This window comes from Hordeum vulgare, chromosome 3H (assembly GCF_904849725.1).
Source record: "Hordeum vulgare subsp. vulgare chromosome 3H, MorexV3_pseudomolecules_assembly, whole genome shotgun sequence".
NCBI lineage: Eukaryota > Viridiplantae > Streptophyta > Magnoliopsida > Poales > Poaceae > Hordeum > Hordeum vulgare.
Window position 1 is genome coordinate 300,643,009 of NC_058520.1, and position 18,236 is coordinate 300,661,244.

Sequence of the window (18,236 nt, forward strand, 5' to 3'; positions counted from 1 at the left end):
CGTGCCTCTTCTCGGGCACAGGGCTTGGGGCGGCGACGACCAACGCCCATGGTGGTGGAGGCACTCCGGCGGGCGGAGCTCCATGGGGAGGTGGGAAAAGGCTCTCTCGGACCGAATCTGGCCGGATCCGACCGGCTAGGGTTGCTGGCATGGATGTCTCTAGCAACGACCGACGAGCTAGCGGGTCGACGGCGCCATGGGGACCTGCAGGGCATAGAGGGCATGGAGATGATAGAGGGCCAAAAAGGGGGAGAGAGGGAGTGGCGTGGCGGTGCTGGCCTGCTCCGGCAGTTGCCGGCGGCGGAAGGCGGCGGAGCGAGGTCGACCTGGTTAGGATGCGGGAGCAGAGGAGCTAGGGGCTCCTCCCGTGGCTCCTCCCATGGCTGCGGGAGCTCGGGGCAAGCGGTGGTGGGATTCAGGCCCAGGGCGGGCCTCAGATGGGCTCGGCGGGCCTAGGAAGCTGGGAGGAGAGAGGAAGTGGGATAGTTGGCGGCTAGGGTTGGGGTTAGCATGGATTTCAAGGAGAGGCCAGATGTGGTTTTAACTCCGGTTTCGACTGTAGGATCGCAATCGAACGGTCTCGGCTGCGGGTAGGGGCTACGTTAGGGCTTAGTGGTTGTGTAGAATAGGCTAGGTGGGGAATAGAGGGAAATTTACGGCCCGGCCACGAGATTTTAAAACACGAAAAAACGTTCGTGGATAAACCAATGACGGTGCTGCTACAATCGACCGTTCGGGTATCAGACGGACTCCGATTGTGATGAAATTTGGTAGGCGGCCTACCTACACTATATTAAGACCGCGTGCCAAGTTTCGTCCCAATCCAAAAATATTTTTTACAGACTTTTAAAAACAAGATTTTAACTATGTCGCGGTGAATGCGTGTGTGGTTGGACTCGAAATAGTCAACGACAGAAACAGAGGGAACCAACAACTAATAACCGATGCCAGTTTTGAAAACTGGTGGCAACGGAATGCCGATGCAATGCAGATGTTGCACATGATGCGTTGATAAACGCGACAAACAATCTAATCGCACGGCGGCAATGGAATAAGAGGGGAATCTTCTGGAGCATCGGTCTCGGGCTGTCACAACTCTCAAAAACTAACTAGAGATCTCGCCCCGGGATCTAAGAATGAAAGGGGAAGAGGATGAGAAAGAGCAAGAGGTAAAACTTAGTCGCTTCTTTGACAAACGAGTGAAACCAATGATCCGTGAAGGTTGCAAAAAGATGAAGAATGATATGAGAAACAATCAAGAATTCACACAAAATTTTGGCAGCACTTTCGTAGGAAATTGAGGACTAAATTTGATAAGATGGAAAGATCTTGAGAAGATTCACAACAAACTAACTAAATTGAATAAGCAAGGAGAGAATATGATCTTGAGAGAACAAGATGATAGATTGAAGAGAGCAACATCACAACAACTCCGGAAAAGAGAATAGAAACTAGATCATTAGGAAGAAAAGATCGGATAAGAAAATGACAACTTGTACCACAATTGAATTAAGAAGCATGCTACTATAAGAAGAATTGAACGGAGTTGTTGGAAAACCAACAACGAAAAGAACAAGCTTGTTGTGGGCTTATGGAAATCATCCCAAAATCATGAGGTGACAACTAGCCACTAACAAAAACAAGGATTGATTGGGAGCAACAAGATATACCCAAATTCTTAAACCAAGAGAAAACATTAAAATATTGGTTTAATGGCAACACCATAATACCAACAATCCTTAGACAAAGCTTTAGGTGAAATCCAAATCAAGCTAGCTCAATGGAAGAAAAGATGGGTTGAAAAATATGTCATGATCATACAATCGGTGTGTTTAAATATCTCATTCTTGAAACAAATTTTCTTCTAGACTCCTCCACTAACAAGAATGCTATAACACCATCTCAAGGATAAAGGAGGAAGAATTGCTCTTTGACATGCAAGACAAAGAATAATTGAGGTACTACCACAAGAATCTTGAAGAACACCTTGAGAATGGAGAGATCATGATCCGCCTAACAGAAAACTTCAAGAAGGCACCGGAATAATTGAGAGACGAACGAAGAGACAACAATTGAGAAGAATTTGAGAATGAAAGCGGAAAGCTTTGAACAGAAAAATCTTGTGAACTGATGGCCTTCGGAGGATCTAGAAACGAAAACAACTCTGAAATGCACCGGTTAGATATGGAAGGAATTTATCATGATCGAGTACAATTCAAGATGATAACACAAAGCTGAAATGACAATCTTCAAAAGATTGGACAATATCTAAGTGAAACACTTCTTCAATCTGCCAAGGTGAGAATGAGGAGAACACCACCAAGAATAACTAGACACTCCGGAATGATGACTAAGAAAAGGTTGATTCAACGATGAAAAATAAATTTGAACCGATCTTGGAGAATGAATGTGACACATGAAATTCATACTTAAGTCATAATTGAAAAGAGCCTGAGATCTCCAGAAAAGATTAGAAGAGCTAGATAAGATCCTCAGGAAAACCTATGGGTTATGGGACCACTCAAAAGAAACCATCGTTGAATTGATTACTAAGAAAGATTGATAGCACAGGTGCAAATGAAGAACTTGCTGAGACGAGAGCCTTGAAACAATTGAAAGGATTGAATGAAAACACAAATTTTCTGAGACATCGTCAACACTCCGGATTGAACAGAGAGGGATGAAAAACAAGAAAGACTTTATAGTAATTACCAAGATGGAAAGAATTTAAAGGATGAAAGGGATATGATGAACACTGATAGCTTGAACTGAATTCACCGGAGAGAAAAACAAGAATGAAGAATGACAAACTCGAAACTCCTTAGAAACTTGACAATGAAACAGCGCATACCAGACAAAAGAGTAAATAGCGGAAGCAATAATGAAAAGAAATGCACTTGGATGACAATTTAATAGCTGCAGCAAAAAGGGCGGGAGGGTGTGGAAAACAAAGATAACTTGGGACAGAAGAGACGAACTCCGGAAGGAAATAAGAGGATTGATCTTGAAAATATTGAAAAGGATAGAATTGACTTGAAGATAAGCACACCAGATGAAAAGAATTGATAAGACAACTTGGTTGGGCAAAAGAATCAGCATTCCCATACAAATATGAGAACACCTCTTAGAAAAGATATGAATCACCACTTGACATCGAAGCAATTCAAATTACCATAGTCCAACCAAACAAAGGATGAGGCTTACAAAACAAGCTGAGACAAATTCATGACAAAGATTTCGTCCGATATTTTCGTGCATAGAATCGCACGGGCTCTATCCTACAGTAGCCATCATGTACAAGGGAGTGCACATGACGTACGAAGCATCCCTGAGTCATAGCAAGCTACAAGGACTCTTTAAGACACAACATGAACCGCTGTAAGACGACTGTGAACAAATGAATCCACTAGATATCGAACCCCAAACTCACATCATGCATCTGTTGGAAGATTGTCCTATAAGTAACTACTTGAATTCCCATCTAAGAACTCCCGAATTTTTTTGGTCATGCAATCAGGTCCACAGATACAAGGAGTAGAATCCCTCACTCACCTCCTAGCAGCAATACTAACCCATCCAGTGTATCACGTTCGTCAACACATAACCTGAGATCTCGGAAACTCATCTATCTCAGACACTCGTCGTCACAACGATACTAAGTATGGTTGTACCCTCGAACTCTTTGCACCAATACTGGGGATGTCGGGCTTATCTCGCCACTACTAGTACCGAAGCAATTTCGAGCATCCTTCGTCTTGAGATACTAAGAAATTTCAATGATAACGATGTGCTCAAGAATCCCCTGGAGCTCAACTCCCCAGAATAAAATCAACACACCAGGAGGCACGAAGTCAGATCTCTGTCACATCGACATCATATAAATTCCAAAATATCCGCGTGATCCTAAAAATTGAGTGAGAAGAGGAGTAGAATTAAAATTCCTACGTCAAGATTCCTCACCAGAGCATAGAAGAGGAGAAAAAAGAATCCTACTCTCTGATATATAAATAGACTCAAAGCAGTTTTTCACTAGACTCGACTCGGCCATGTTTGATCAATCAAGGGGGCTCCTAGGTCGGTACTACTCTGATACCAAATTGTAACACCCAAAATGCAGTCATATTCTTATTTTGGCGCGAGGGCCTCGACAGGGATAGAGACGCATCTCTTCTTTTCGCAATAATGGATATCATTACAAGTACATGTACTGAAAAGATGAGTATTAGGAGTTGGCTTACACTCGCCACAAGCTACATCAAGATCACATCAATACAACAATATACAGTCATCATTTAGAAGAGAAGGGTCCGACTACGGATGAAAACAAATGATAAAAGAATGATGTCCATCCTTGCTATCCCAGGTTGTCGGCTTGGAACCAATCCTAGATCGAAGAGAAGAAGAAGAAGAAACTCCAAATAACATAATCAGCGCGCTCACGTCAAAGTAACTCTTTAGCTGTACCTGCAACTGGTGTTGTAGTAATCTGTGAGCCACATCGACTCAGCAATCTCATTTCCAAAGGTATCAGGACTAGTAAAGCTAAATGGGTGAGGTATGGTTAAGTGGTGACGCTGCAGCAAGCGACTAAGCATTTATTTGAGGTGACTAACTTACGAGTACAAGAATAAAAAGAGGGATGATCTACGCATAGCGGACGTGAACTACTGATGATCATATGAATGATCCTGAACACCTACTTATGTCACAGATAACCCCATCGTGTCCTCGGTCGGAGAAGGAGCTCACGACAGAGACAGTCATGGTTACGCACTCAGTTAGCAAGTTTTAATTAAGTTAACTTCAAGTTATCTAGAACCGGATGTTAAACAAAGTCTCCATGTAGCCACATAACCGCGAGCATGGCTTTCTGAAAGATTTAAGCCTGCACGGGTGCTCCAACTAGTCCATCACAAACTACCACACGCTGCGCCGGAATGACCTCGATCAGGGATAACCCATGATCTCCTCGGGTTCCTATTGGACAACCTCATCCTCGAGATAGCCCAAAGTATCCTCGGAATCCGACTTACAGGACGCTCGAGAAAGGTAAAACAAGTCCAGCAAGGCTGCCCGGCGTGTCGACTATCCCGATAGGAGTCGCGTATCTTGTTCTCAGTACACGACATATGAGCGATGGTTACCGCGCCAAACGGCAAGTTGCCCCGGGTAGCGTATATAAGTTGCTCTGTTTGGGACCAACACCATCAACACTGGCCCCCTGTATTATGTTGAATTACTCCTCGGGTAGCACTAACTCCCTATGTGTCACATTAATATCAGTATTATTATGTTGGGAAAATATAGTACCAATGTTGGGCCTTGCGAGACAATTTTTATACCAAAACAAAAGTCAAGGGGGTCCCCATAACAATCTGAAGCATGTTAGGAGAGCTCATTAATGGAACATAACACCGGTAGCCGAAACAATGGCGGCAAAGGTGGAACAAAACACCAGGCTAGAAGGCCAAGCCTTACACCTTTTACCAAGTATATAGGTGCATTAAATTAATTAGCAATAACATGGTGATATAACAAGGAACCCATGTATCACATGGAAGAAACTACACCTGCAACTAGCAATGCTAACAAATGACTGAGCAAGCGGTAACATAGCCAAACAAGGTTTGCTGGGTAGTGGAAAGATTAGAGGTTTTTCATGGCAATGTTGGGAGGATGACATTTAACAGGTGGTAGGCAGCGAGACATAGCGATAGAAACGAAACACCTAGCATGGCAATGATAGTAATGGTATCTTGGGGAATGATCATCTTGCCTATGATTCCGCTTGGAAGAATAACGAATCCATGAAGAAGACGAACCGACGTAGTCGAACGAATCGTCACACTCTGAAGCGGTTCGGAACTTTATCGAGATAAAGAAAACCGAAACAACAATCAACACAAGATACTCACCACGGCACATGCACGATATGATGCATGATCGGTTTTAAATATGCAAGGCATGTCATGGTAATTCACAGCAATCAGACACTACACATTAAGTGAAGCTCAATATGCAACGAGTTGCATATTGACGGAACTCCACATTTAATTACATAGTTCACTCTCATTTAGGTACACGTCAATATTAAATGTTGTTAGACATGGCAAGGGGTGAAGCACAAATAGACTACGTATCTAGGTATTTTAATTGAGGTCGGAAACGTCATATAGCATCTTCGAAATGACCCCACACGTTAGCTTTGTAATCTATCCAGATCTGTCCTAAACGTATTTTATGTTTATTAAACGGAAAAATAAATTGGTTCACATGAGTATACTCGTCGTTCCGGTCCATTTACATATATGGCTCATCTCCAACGAATCTACGATTAAATAACTATGAACTAAACCATTTCTAAGACGTCGACATGCAAACCAATGCAGACAGCACGGCTAATAGTTTTAAATATGCACGGGAGTTGGAAAATATTATTCAATGTGAAAATATACACGTTTTACATATATAATTTGTCACGGTCCGACGCGCGGTTTAAAAACTACGGGTGTTTGATAATATGCATTTTTTAAATTAAAATAAATTAAATCGCACATCCTAAAAAAACTACAACGGGCCAAATCTGATGAGCGCTGGATAGCAAAATAGCTCTCGGGCGCAATATAGAGGGTCTCGGGTGCTGGCTCACCTTGGGCCACACGGGCCAGCTCGGGTTGTAGGCTCGCTGGGCTGGTTGGTGCTGCAGCTGAGATGGGCCGAGGATGGGGAGGAGGTCGATTGCTAGTCCGGCTGGGATAGTCGGTGCCTGGGTCATGCGGGCGGTGGGCGACCGGCCCACGCGAGAGGCTGCAAGAGCGCCTCGTCTCCCTCGTGCCTCTGCTCGGGCAGAGGGCTTGGGGCGGCGGTGGCCACCGTCCAGGCGGTGGAGGCACTCCCGTGGGCGGAGCTCCATGCACTACTAGAAAAACGACTATATCTAATATGGACATCAATGGCGCACCATGTATGTGGTGCGCCACTGCTATATAGCAGTGGCGCACCAGATATAGGTGCGCCATTATTGTCCATATTACTAATGGCGCACCTGGTGTGTGGTGCGCCATTACTAGTTTTGTCCTGGCCCCACACCCGTCCTAGACTTAGCAGTGGCGCACCAGGGGAAAGTGCGCCATTACTAGTTTTAACTAGTAATGGCGCACCACATCCACGGTGCACCACTACTAACAAAAAAATCAGTTTTTTTCAAAACTAGTAATGGCGCATTCTTACCAGGTGCGCCATTAGTAACCCTGGTTACTAATGGCGTATTATTTGGAGGTGCGACGTTGGTAACCTGAGAGCAGCTAGATATTTTTGACAACCACTTCACACTCACTTTCCCCCCACTTCATTCTCTCCACCTCAACCAACCTTTTTGGTATCGGCTGCCTCCTTCTCCTCACCTCATTTGCACCGTTGATTCACCCAAATTAAGTGGTTAAATTTCCTTTTTTTATACGTAAGTAAGGGGAAAGCTTTCTTTATGTTCTAGATCTACTTTTTCTCCCTCCAACGTGTACACACTTTTTATGGCCTAGATCTACGTATGTTTGTGGTGTTGCATATGTTTGTGTTTGCAGGTACCGATATTTGAAATGCGATAGTTGCCAATATTTTGCCGGAATGTTGATTCATTTCCGTTTCAGCGAGAATTTGGCACTATGCATTCTTTTTGGTCCTATTTTTAGGCAAAGTCATGCCAAAAAAAATTGGTTCTAAAATATCGTTCTCCTCTACCCTGCAGGTGACCATGGTCCACACGATGACCGAAGGCATCGTGAATATGTTTTTGAGCTCCGCGAAGGACGAGATGCTTCAAAAGAATGAGACGGAGATAAGATGTATGTGTCGAAGATGCAAGCTGAAGAGCCTTATAGACCCGGATTCCAGACAGGTGATGAAGATAAGATGTCTGTGCTCGTGCATGGTTTCATGGATGGCTATCGGTGGCAAGGTGATGAAGATGATTATGAAGTCGTCCATGGGGACGGGGCAAGAAATAAGGAAGGGCAGCAAGAAAATAGCGGCGAGGGCGGGCGAGAAGATGAAGAATCTCCAGGACATGATCACGAAGTAGATGCAGGACACAGTCATCATGTAGAAGATGCCGGACATGATGATGAGGAAGATCAAGACGAAGGGAATGATCATGAAGATGCCGGAGCAGACGATGATGGACCATCGATGGGCTAGGTGAAGGACCCTCATATTCAAGAGCTGCTTCTCAAGCAGACGGGAGACGCAAGAGCTACCGCCCGAGAGAAAGCCAAGATGGATCAACTGGAGATAGACGCGGTTACTCCATTCTATGAAGGATGCAGGCCCAAGTATACCCGCCTGAAAGTAACGCTCATGGCTCTGGAGATGCAGGTAAAACACAAAATGACCGACACATGCTTCGACGAGAACATGTCATTCTGGCACGAACGTCTTCCCATGAGGAACAAGTGCCCAACCAGTTTCGAGGAAGCGAAGAAAATCGTGTGTCCTCTGGATTTACTGGACGTGAAATACCATGTGTGCACGAACGATTGCATCATTTATCGGGACGAGCACGCGGAGTCTACCATATGTCCGGTGTGCGACGTCACTCGATACAAGAAGAGGAAGAAAGCTCCTCAAAAAGTGGTGTGGTGCTTTCCGATCACTCCTTGTCTGCAGCGGTATTTCATGGACCCTAAGCAAGCAGAGCTCCTATGTTGGCACGCGGATAGGGCGGAGAAGAAGCGAGAAGATGATGGAAATGATCCACAGATAAATAAATAAAGACAAGATGCTGAGTCACCCTAAGGATGAAAGCCAGTGGCAGGCGTTGAACTTCGAACACCCAGAATTTGGGGACGGTCCAAGGAACATCATGCTGGGCGTGAGCACCGATGGAGTCAATCGGTTTGGCAGCCAGAGAAGCACACATAGCACCTGGCTTGTGTTTGTGTGGATGTACAACCTTCCCCCTTAATGTGCATGAAGAGGAAGTACATTCACATGACTATGCTAATTGAAGGGCCGAAACAACCAGGGAACGACATCAATCTGTATCTGGGGCTCCTGAAAGAGGAGCTAGACACGCTGTGGAAAACGCCAGCCAATACGTGGGACGCCGCAGCGAAACAATATTTCCCTATGAGAGCCGCACTGCTCACGGTGGTGCACGACTATCTCGGTTACGGATATGTCGCGGGGCAGGTGGTCCACGGATTTTGTGCATGCGTCACGTGCATGGATGACACAATGTATCTCCAGCTAGATAGATATCCTGGGTCTTCGAAAACCGTGTTCATGGGACATCGAAGGTGGCTTCGCGACAATGACGCATGGAGAAAATGCAAGGATCTGTTCGATGGTGAAACCGAACCCCGAAGACCCCCACGTACGAGGAGCAGCGAGGAAATAGACGAGCTGTTGAAAAATTGGAAAGAGTGCCCTCCGCCGGGAAAGAAGCGAAAGGCGCCAGAGCCGCTGCTGAAGGTATGGAAAACGAGGTCTGTTTTCGGGGACTTGCCGTACTGGAAGATCCTCCGTGTGCCTCACTGCCTTGATGTCATGCATATCACGAAGAACGTGTGTGAGAGTCTGCTTGGTACCCTGCTCAACATGCCAGAGAGGACCAAAGATGGGCCGGAAGCAAGGGCAGACTTGCAATCAATGGGCATCAGGGCGGAGCTTCACGCAAAACACCCTAATGATGATGATGATGAGGCGAAGGACACGGAAAGTCGTCGCAAAGGCAAAAAGGCCAAGAAGATCGAACATGACTGCCCTCCCGGGTGCTTCACTCTAAGTCAGAAGGAGATCGAGCAGTTTTTCACCTGCCTCGTAGGAGTAAAACTTCCTTATGGTTACGCGGGGAAGATAAGCAGACATCTAGACTCAACGAAGTAGAAGTTTAGCTGGATGAAGTCTCATGACTGTCACGTGCTAATGACGCATATACTTCCAGTTGCAATCTGTGGGATCATGGACGCGCACGTCCGTGAAACGCTATTTGTCTTATGCAACTTTTTCGACGTCATCTCTCGAAAGTCGGTTGGCGTGAGGCAACTCAGAAGGCTACACGAAGAGATCGTGGTGATACTATGTGAGCTTGAGATGTACTTCCTGCCCGCATTCTTCGATGTTATGGTGCATCTGCTGGTCCATATCATGGAGGATATCATCCAACTTGGGCCGACGTTCCTGCACAGCATGATGTCGTTCGAAAGGATGAATGGTGTCATCAAAGGATACATTCGCTACAGGGCATGTCCAAATGGAAGCATAGCTCAGGGCTTTCTGACCGAAGAGTGCATCTCCTTCTCCACGAATTATCTAGGCATCTAGAACCCCGTTGGTCTGCCCGTCAATAGGCACCTCGGCAGGCTCGCTGGATGGGGTCACCGCAAGGGTCGCCGCGAAATGCATGTCGACTTCAAGGGTCGACTCGCTGACTTTGAAAGAGCAAACCTAGTCGCGCTACAACACATAGACGTGGTCGATCCTTGGGTGGTAGAGCACAAAACCTTTATTGAGAAGACGTACAATGACCAAGGCCAATAGAGGACGAACGGAGATATAATCAAAGAGCACAACTCATGTTTCATGCGTGGGTTCAAGGACAAGCTTCTATCGTACCCTTTACATGAGGATTCTTCCGCGGAAGAAAAACTCATATTCGCCTTGTCACAGGGCGCCGAGCACAACCTAATGACCTATGAGGCGTACGATATCAACGGCTACACATTCTACACCGAGGAAAAGGACATGAAGAGCGATTATCAGAACTCCGGGGTAACGATGGAATCCTACACCGGTAACGACAAGGACAGATACTACGGAAGGATCGAGGAGATCTCGGAGCTGAGCTATGCTGGAGAGAAGGTTCCGATGTTCCGTGACAGATGGGTCAAGAGCGTCCTAAAAGAAGACCGGTATTTCACCACCATGGTTATACACGAAGCCAAATCCAAGACCGCGGGCGCAAACGTCACCGCGAAAAATGAGCCATGGGTACTGGCTTGCCAAGTGGACCAATGCTTCTTCATTACCGACCCGTCAAATCCCAGTCGTGTTGTCGTGAGGAGAGGCAAAAGGAACATCTTCGGAATGGATGGAGTCGCCAATGAGCAAGACTTCGACAAGTACGGTGACTCGAATATGGAAGATGACGACGAGGATGAAGTAGCACACACCACAAGAAGAAGCAGGACCACCCTACCTAAAGGACGTCCGTTCAAGAGAAGAATTCAAGGGGTTCCGGGGATAAATTATTCAACCGCGAGAAAGAAGGGCAAGAAGATCATTGTGAGAAGATAGCTAAGATCGAATCACGACGTGTCGGCCGCGTGTGTGTTTCAGTAGCAAGCTCAATCTTTATTGACTGTTATTTCATGTCACTTGATTTCAACCATGTCATCTAATTCTAAATCTTTGCACTATGTGATATCACCTCATAACGTGAGCTTTATGGATGGGTTAGGTGTAAACCGTTGGCTAAACAAGTGGAAATAAGTGATTGGCTCTTTTCATTAAGAAGCGAGTTGCGAGCTTAAGTAGCCGAGTTATCGTGCACACATTAAGCTCATGGGCTATGACCTTTTGGTTCAACCATTCCAGATGTTGAAAATGTATTCATTTTGAGAAAATGAAAAGGTGAGATCATGCGAGCGAGGGGAATACTTATCTACAACCAGTTCACATGGTACTTATCTCTACATTGTCATAGTATCTATAACCAGGGTTGCCAAATATGCCCCTTTAGACGTCCATGGATAGTGATTAGCCACCCTTTATTTATCCTCACGCATGGTTGTAGTCCTCAAAGATCCAACCAAATCCATACAAAGGATTCTACTACGTAGATCAATATTCGAATGTGGACCAAACCTACAAATATATAGTAGAATATGTCCCAAAGGACATAGTTCTTGGTCGTACATAGTTCTTAGTAAGAAAATAGATGAACTAAATACAAAGTATACTAGATAGGGGGCGAAATTATTGCATGCAACTAAAAATCCAAAAAAATAAAAAAGAAGTTAGTAATGGTGCACCAGGACAAGGTGCGCCATTGTTATCACCTTACTTATAACGCACCACTAGAAGGTGTGCCATTGCTATCACCTTACTTATGGCGCACCCCTAAATGGTGCGACATTCCTAACCCTCCCCCACTATACCAATTCATTCCCCCTTCCCCTCACTCTCCCCACAGCCCGTCGTTTCTCCCCACCTCTCCTCTCGCTAGAACCAGATCGTATCGAGGACGCCACCGGATCGAGGGCTGCGCCGCCGGGGACTCCCTCCTCCTCCTTCACGGCTCGCTCCTGACCTCGACGGAGGCTCGCTCCTGACCCGATCCGCGCCGAGGACTATGAGCTGTACGAGGAGATCGGCCAAGGCATCAGCGGCATCGTCTATCGCGCGCTCTGCAAGCCGCTCGCCGAGACCATCGTCGAGACCGCTCCTCCAGGCCGCCGATGCCTCATGGTTCCCCCCGGACCGCCCCAACGGTGAGCGCCTCGATCCCCTTCCTGCTGCTAACCCAAGTTTAATTCTTGCATGGATTCGGTTGGCACTCGCGGGCCCTTCCCTCCTAGTTAGGTTTGTGCTAGTTCTTGGTGCCTTATGTGGCTCATGGGGACAAGGATCGGACCACAAAGATCATTGAAAGAAACAGAAAACAATCTGAATTTTCATAAATATTCAGAAACAGAGTGCTAAAGGAATAAGTGGTCCATTGTTTCTTAGGCACTGCAAAACATAGATTTGGGTCTACTTACAGAACCTAAACATTTAACACAAAAATATACATCCTCATTATCATTTGACAGCAGCTCCTTATTAGCCTTATAACCTAAATTATCTGTAGCACACTGTCAGATTTCTCCGTGCTAGCCAAAAAAACTGATCTACCAGCTTCTTTATCACTTGCCAGTTGAATATATTTATTCATCTCAGTTCTTCTAGTTACCCCAATTAAGAGAATTAGAAGAAATTAATACAATTATTAGCTTGTGTAAATTACCTTCGTGCGTTCTTCCATTTGGTGGTCTTCTCAAACCGCCACCCCTTCCACCTTCCTTTTAAAACTTTCAATGTTAGTGATCGGACCATATTCTTCTTGTGGACTAGCAAAGGCGACGTGATTCACCGACAACGTTGTACTATAAGTAGTAGCTAGCTCCACATGGAGTTTGCAGCCACCACACTTCCCGTCTCGAAAGTGACAAGCTGTACTGCATGACTAAAAGTTAAAAAAAAATTCGCAGGGCCCACCAAAGAGAGAGAATATATACAACTTAACACGCCCCAGGACTTAACAATTAAGAAAATGAGACGCACATACAACACTTAATAACCGGATTTTCTTGTGCATTAGCAAAAGTTTCATGATTCACCAGCAGCAACGTATTATCAATAGCAGCTGGTGCCATAGGGATTTCCATAGGAAGCTCAATTCCGATTTTAAAAGTATCAACCGGTTCTGCAGAGTAAGAATAAAAAATGTCACCTGCCTTTGTGTAGAGAGAGTTTATTTGCAACTCAACACACCACAAGAAATAACCAAAGTAGAATAAGATACACATACAAGCTTGCTTACAGGACTGTCTAGTCGAAATTGTTTTGCTATGACAAACCATGTTGATGGTTGACTACGGTAGCCTCCTTGTGATATCAGCAGCTTAAGATCTATATTGATCCTCGCTTGTCCTTGCAGTAGATGAAATTGACCAGGTTGCTTTTCTGATGGGATTAATTGCATGCCATTTGTGTGCTCAAGAAACCGCTGGAAAATCGTTTGCTAGCTATAATCATATTTATTCCATTAATGACCGACTTGTGTTTGGTGTGAGACTATTCTGTGGAACTTTAAGTCACTTGATCAGTATCTCCTTTGTGCCTAATACTACCTTGGTAAATGGTAATCATCCATGTGTTGGCAGTTGAATAGATGTGGGCCATGTTTTCCTTTGTCACGTTGAGCCAAAGCATTTTGTTGTGTTTTCAATATATGCATGCATACGGATTCCAATCAAATATTTTACGTGAAGATACGTTTATTTCTCCTTAATTATTGGACAAGCCATTGTCAAATATGATTCTGTTCCAATGATGCTTGAATGCCAAATAGGCTTTCATCAGAGTAAAGTTAAGGTTTGGAAGGATATTAATGATTTTTGGCCTAAATAAGTACATCCAGTTAAGAGATATTTTGCACCCCTTTCTCCTGAAACGTTGATTAATTTCCGTTTCGGTTGAGAATGGGGCACTCCTAGGTCAAGAAAATTAGCAAAGGTCATGCCCAATTTTCTTGACCTAGAAGGTGCCCGATTCTCAACCGATCTAGGGTAGGCAAATAAACATCGTTAGTTAATTCCTAGTACTTCAAGCTAGCATATAAGACCTTAAAGCAGGGAAAAATCTAGGTGGACGGTGGATTTATGATGGCTACTTGGCAGCACTAGCACATGGCACATGACCCATATCCTTTGGATTATATCTTAGGGGTCAAGTCCTATGTCGAGGCGTGATGGTATTATCAGTTGCCAGTCAAGCAATGTAAGAATATTTTATAAATCAAGAAATAAAGATCAAACTGGGACTCATATTCCGAGGCGGGGCGAGTAATTCTTCAATATGTTGATCTCCGCATCTTCTCTAACCTAAGCTCTGCTCCGAAATCTTCATCTTCATCATATCAATTTGCATGTTTTATTCTCAGTTTTCCTCTAAATCTGAGAAGAATTGATACTACCCTGATCTCATCCAGTAACTCTAGTAGCCTTTTTCCTATTTAGAGCGAACATGCCCAACAACGATGAGGCCGGCGGTTCGGGCAAGCCATTCTGGGAGCTGTCCGAGGAGCTGGAGGAAGAACCTCACCGCTATGAGGACGCCGCGGAAGACACCGATCCCGACTACACAACCCCTAGTGGCGTAGGGGATGACACCACTGATGCTGCCGCCGGGGATGCCACCATTGATTCTGGCAGCGAACGGACATATGGCAGCCAACCGAAGAAGCAATGGAAGGACCGGCGCCCGAACGTGCTCGGCACCGTCAAGGAGGAATTTATTGAAGTGTCCTCCAGTGGGCATCCAACGGCGTCCAAAGAATTAGTCGGTGGGTACGCGAGAAAACTCGGGTGCATTCTCCGCAGCACCGTCTCGATCAACACTGAGAACCTAAGGCATCAAGATCGAGCGAATTTGCGCAACTTCCTCTTCACGAAGCTGCACGAACGATACAAGTTCCCCGGCAACGTCGCAAACACACGCCTCTCAGGGAATAAAGCGAACAGTGCCTCCCTCACGAAGATGAGCACGGCCCTGGCTACTTGGAGAGCAGCGGTGAAGAGAAGGATTCTAAGAGGTGATAGTTATGAGAAGATGAAGGAGACAAATCCTTCGATCAGCGAAGCTGACTACATGGAGTTCAAGATCAAGTGCAAGAGCAACGCATCCGCAGAATCAAGTCAGTGGGGGAAAGATATGCGGGACTTGAACTTAGGGGTCCACAAACTCGGTCCCGGCGGTTACAGAGTGGCGGAACCTAAATGGGACAAGGAGGATGCGGAGCGTGCCGAGCAAGGCCTACCGCCCCTCTTCGATAAATAGAATGAAAAGCAGACCAAGAACTATGTCACGGCCCGGTACAAGGTGGACCCGATAATAAAAGAGCTTACCACGGATCCGAAGGTGAAGGAGCTTGAGCGTGTTCTGGTAAGGAATACACCCCCGCGTAATTAGCTCCATATAGTTGCATTCTAATTAATGAAGCCAAATTTCCAAATGGTTCATGTTCCTTCCACAGGAAACTAAAAGAAGTAGCGTGGGGTCTCAGAGCTCCTCGTCTGCCACTTGGGACACCACTTTAAATAGGGCGTTGAACGTAATGAAACACAAGGATAAGCTCAGTAAGCCGTCGCCAGCTGGTCGTCTGGCCGGCGAAGGCTTGTCCACGAAATGGTCGGAATACTATAAGGCTGGGCGAAAGGAGAGAAAGACCAGCTCGGAAAGCCAGGAGCGCGAGGTTAAAGAACTCAAGGCACAAGTGGCGCGGATTCCGGAGATAGTCCAAGAACAAGTGCGAGACCAACTGGGAGCGACAATCACCGCCATTATGCCTTCCTTGCTTGAGGAGCTGCGGGGGTGGATTGCGGGCGGCCAACAGGGGCCACCCCGATTCCCAGCTTCACGGGCAGCAACTCGCACAACGCGCCGACATCGGTGTCTCTCGCAGAGGCGGCATTGCAGATGCCTCTGGCGTCGGCGCCGGTATTGGAGCTTAATGCACCCGTGTGTGGGAAGAATACACCGGCTGGCACCTTGGCAGCAAGCGGCCCCTCCGTCACTTGCACGCCCGCCATTGGCGGTGCCTCAACATTAACCGAGCTCGACGCCATCACGGTAACTAAGCCTCGGCCGATGACTTCATCTCCTTGCCTTTGACTGGGCATCCCTGACGCCCTACATGTTTTTGCAGGGCGTCGCCAACGTTCCATGCACTCTCCTGCACTTCGTGGATGGCAAGTTGATCGATGTCGCCATGGTAAAAATCGTTGAATCGGGCAACCGCGTGTTCCACGGTAATGCGATGCCACCCACCGTGTATAGGGTTCAACTGGTTCAGGTGCTACGGGGCTGTGACGACTTGTTACCTCCGTATCGACCCCCTGGGGTCGACGAAGATGATGTGATGACCCTCAGCGCCTGCTTTAACTGGTCCATGCTTTGGCCGAAGAGCCAGATTCATTTGGGGGCGGGGGACACCACCCCACAGATAACACCGCCAGTCGTGCCAGCGCCAAGCCATGGCAAGACTGCCGCAACGCTACCACCGTCAGCTGATCCAGACATGCATATGGCACAGGATCCGGACGACGACGACGGTACATTTTCCAATGTCAATAAGTACATCAACGAACATGGGTACGGTGACGAATTGTTCGGGCCTCCTTCTCAAGAACCCAACCCTGCAAAAGACGATGGCGATCTAGCTCGTACCGCGGAGAAACCCAATTGCAACAGGCGTCGTCTATTCAGTTCTCAGGAAACGCCTCCAGCTGCCGTCTTCACCGAGACTCAAATAGCCGAGGTGCAAAATATTATCATCCCCAACACACTCAAGAAGGTGGTCTCTGAGCAGAACTCGATCCCATTACAACAGAAGAAGCATAAGGGACGGAAAAGAAAAAATAACAAGGGTGCGAGCCAGCCGGCACCAAGTACGATCCGTGCTCAAGACAGGACACCAATATCTAAGGATATTGAGAGGAGGGTGCATGTGCGGGTAGGCCGATGCTACCGACTAATCTGCTCAATGCTGCAACCGGTGCTATGCGGAGTCTGCATGACGCTGTTCTTTATATGGAGAAGTGGCGTCTCTCCGAGAATGATGTGACATACCCAGTTTTCGTGGCCAAGGTGCCAGAGGGCAAGGGCTTTGTCGATAGCACCATCGGGCGTATGATCATCCTGCGGTTTGATGACATCTTCGCTATGCTTAACCTGTATCCGATGCACTACACCATCATTCGGCTATTTTCGCTCAGTATGGAGATGCGGATCATTAGAGACAAGACCCCGGACATCGTGATAGTCGACCCCTTCTACATGCGTGCCAAGATCTTGGGCAGCGCTGGGTACCGGCAAGTCGCGATTTCATACCTCGAAGGCATCATTCTGGCGAACGCAGATAAGGATAACTTCCTCGTGCCTTACTTTTCTGAGTAAGTCATCCCCTCATCGCCCTGTAACATATGATTTCTTAGTTTCGATCGTTCTTTTTTTTCTAACATTCCATGTTTTGTGCAGTGACACACATTGCACACTCACCCTATTAAGCCCGAAATATTCCATGGCCACGTATTTCGACTCAGACCGTCAGTCGAAGAAAGACTACACAAATATCAAGAAAATTCTTGATGATGTCGTCCCCGGCTACGCCAAATCTGGAGGCACCTTCAGGAGGCCAATTTGTAGGTACGGCAAGCACGTGTTCACCCATGTAACGACATTCCACTGCGTCAAGCAGCCGCCTGGCAGTCAGAAGGATGCCTACTATGCCCTCTATCACATGCGGGCGATCGTACGGGACCAGCATCACCGTATGCTACCAAGTGATCTCAAAGAATGGGCCGCACGCTTGTCGGCAATCTAGGATGAGGACATCAGACAAGAATTCTTTCGCATCCAGTCGGAGTTTGCGGAAATCATCTATCAAGATGTCATTCCTAGATCGGGGCAGTTTTACC